Below are 2,794 nucleotides of genomic sequence, written 5' to 3'. Positions count from 1 at the left end.
ATCCTAGCACTCAAGACGTAGAGGCAGAAGGAGCAGAAGCAGCTCATGGCCCTCTTTGGCTACATAGCAATTTTGAAGCCCGTCTGGAACATATGTCTCAAAAAAAAAAAAATAAAATAAAATAAAATAAAATAAAACAAAACCTGGACCAGTGAGATGGCCCTCTAGGTAATGGAGCTTGTCACTAAGCCTGAGGATCTGAGTTCAGTCCCCAGAACCCATATGACAGAGGAGAGAATGACCTACACACATACACACACAAAAATAATAACTGTAGCTGTCTTCAGACACACCAGAAAAGGGCATCAGATTTCATTACAGATGGTTGTGAGCCACCATGTAGTTGCTGGGATTTGAACTCGGGACCTCTGGAAGAACGGTCAGTGTTCTTAACCACTGAGCCAACTCTCCAGCCTACATTTTTCACTATAACAATATGTAAAATAATATTTATTATAGATATGATTATAATTGTAATGCTTTTTTAATAGAAAGGAAGATGCTCGAGAGGTGTCAAGATGGTGAGGGAGATCAGTCTCTAGGGTGTTCTGTGAGGGAGATCAGTCTCTAGGGTGTTTTGTGAGGGAGATCAGTCTCTAGGGTGTTCTGTCAGGGAGATCAGTCTCTAGGGTGTTCTGTGCCATGACATATATGTGTAGGTAAGAGGACAGCTTATGGGGGAGGTCACTTCTCTCCTTCCATCATGTGGGTTCTGGGGATTGAATTGAATTGTGAACCCCATTAAACCACTGAGCCTTCTTACCTGCCCTATACTTTGGCTGTCTTACTAAGCATTTTTGTGGTGGTTTGAATGAGAATGGTCCCATAAGCTCACACATTAGAATGTTTGGTTTCAGTTGGTGGAACTGTTTTGGAAGGATAGGAGGTGTGACCTTGTTAGAGGACGTGTGTCACTGGGAGTGTGTTTTGAGATTTCAAAAGCCTGTGTCTAGCCCTGTTTCTCTCTCTCTCTCTCTCTCTCTCTCTCTCTCTCTGTGTGTGTGTGTGTGTGTGTGTGTGTGTGTGTGTGTGTGTCTCTCTCTCTCTCTCTCACTGAAGATCAGGATGTAGCACTCTCAGCCACTGCTCCAGTGTCTTTGCATGCTCCCTGTCATGATGATAATGGACTAAGCTCCCGAAACTGTAAGAGGCCCCCAGTTAAATGCTTTTTTTAAAGAGTTTCCTTAGTCATGGTGTCTCTTCATGGCAATAAAACAGTGAGGAAAACACAAGGTTTCATTATTTAGTCCAGTCTTGCCTGGAACTCACAGTGATCCCCCTGCTTCCATTTTCTTGCTGTTGGGACTGCAAGTATAAGCCATCATGGCCAGCTCATTACTGTTTTGTGCTCTTTGGAGGGCCATTGCCTTGAGAGGTCTTGTGTTATTCATTGCACTGGGTCTCTTTCATCAATACAGACAGCTTTGAAAGTGTTTGTGGTCCTGACACTGCTTCGCTAACCTGAGCCCAGTATTCCGGAGCTCTGACTTTCAGAGCTGTTATCTTCTCACGTGAGAGCTCAGAGAAGACAGATAGGGAGGTTCTTGTCCTAGATTCTGACCCCATTGTCCCTATTCCTGCTGCATCTGGCAAGCCTGCTGTGTCTGTCCCAAGGAGACAAGACTGTGTCACAGATCTTGTGAGCTGAGGAAAGCTATTGGCCCAGCCTTGTGGAAGCCTTACGTTGAAAGGGGGTGTCATTTATTTGCAGAGGTGTTCCAAAAGCCAGGTTCAGGAGAGCATTCGATCTGGGCTCACTACCATTTATTTATTTGTTTATTGAGGGGGGAGTGCACATGGCCCATATATGGAGATCAGAGGACAAATTTCAGGAGTTGGTTCCCTTTTGAACGATGTGTGTCCTGGGAATTGAACTCAGGTCATCAACTTAGTAGCAAGCACCTTTCCTCACTGAGTCAATTAGTCTTAATTCTCTTTGAGACGAGGTCTCTTAACAACTGTGGCTCAGCCTTCCAAGTCCTGAAACTACAAATTGATTGAGTTTTTCAGCTTTAAAAAAAAAAAAGATTTATTTATGTATGGAGAATGCAGTGTGTGTGCTTTGGCATGCAGGTTCAATTTCTCCTTCTACTGAGTGGGTCCTAGGGATGGAGCTCAGGTCAGACTCAGAGGCCTTTCTCACTGAACCTTTAGCTGATTTGGTTGGTTGGTTGGTTGGTTGGTTTTGCTTTTAAGATAAGGTCTTACTCTGTAGCCTAGGCCTCATAGTAAGGCTCCAGCCTCAGCCTCCTGAGTGCTGAGGTTACAGACGGTCACCCTCCGTGCCTTCAGGGGTTAAAAGAGGGATGCTCTGGAGCTGGGGTTACTGGCATCTGTGAGCCACCCGGTGTGGGCACCTGGAGTTGAACCATAGTTTTCTGGAAGAGCAGAAAACACTCTTAACCGCTAAGATCTCTCTCCAACCGTTTGCTTTGTGTGACAGGTTATCATGTAGCCCAGCCTGGCCTCAGACCCTCTATATGCCTCAGACTGTCCTCGAACTTGTGATCCTTCTACTTCCCCCTTCCCAAAACTGGGGTTACAGGCGTGTGCCACAACGCCTGGTTTAATTGTTTTCGTTCTTTTCCCCTCTCAGCTTTCTCTTCAGAGGGTCCTGAGAACCATCTGTGGCTCCTTGGGATCCCTCCTGCCCTGGCCTCAGGTACTTCTGATGTGGAGCGCCGCTGGCACCTGCCCTGGCCCGGCCCCGGCTCGGCCCGGGGCCCCGCGCAGGCCCTGCTCTTCCGGCATTTAAGGCGCGCAGCCGGCCCGGCTGTAGCTCGGGGCGGTTGAG

This window comes from Micromys minutus (assembly GCF_963924665.1).
Source record: "Micromys minutus genome assembly, chromosome: 10".
In the NCBI taxonomy this organism is placed as follows: Eukaryota; Metazoa; Chordata; class Mammalia; order Rodentia; family Muridae; genus Micromys; species Micromys minutus.
This window is presented reverse-complemented; position numbering follows the sequence as displayed.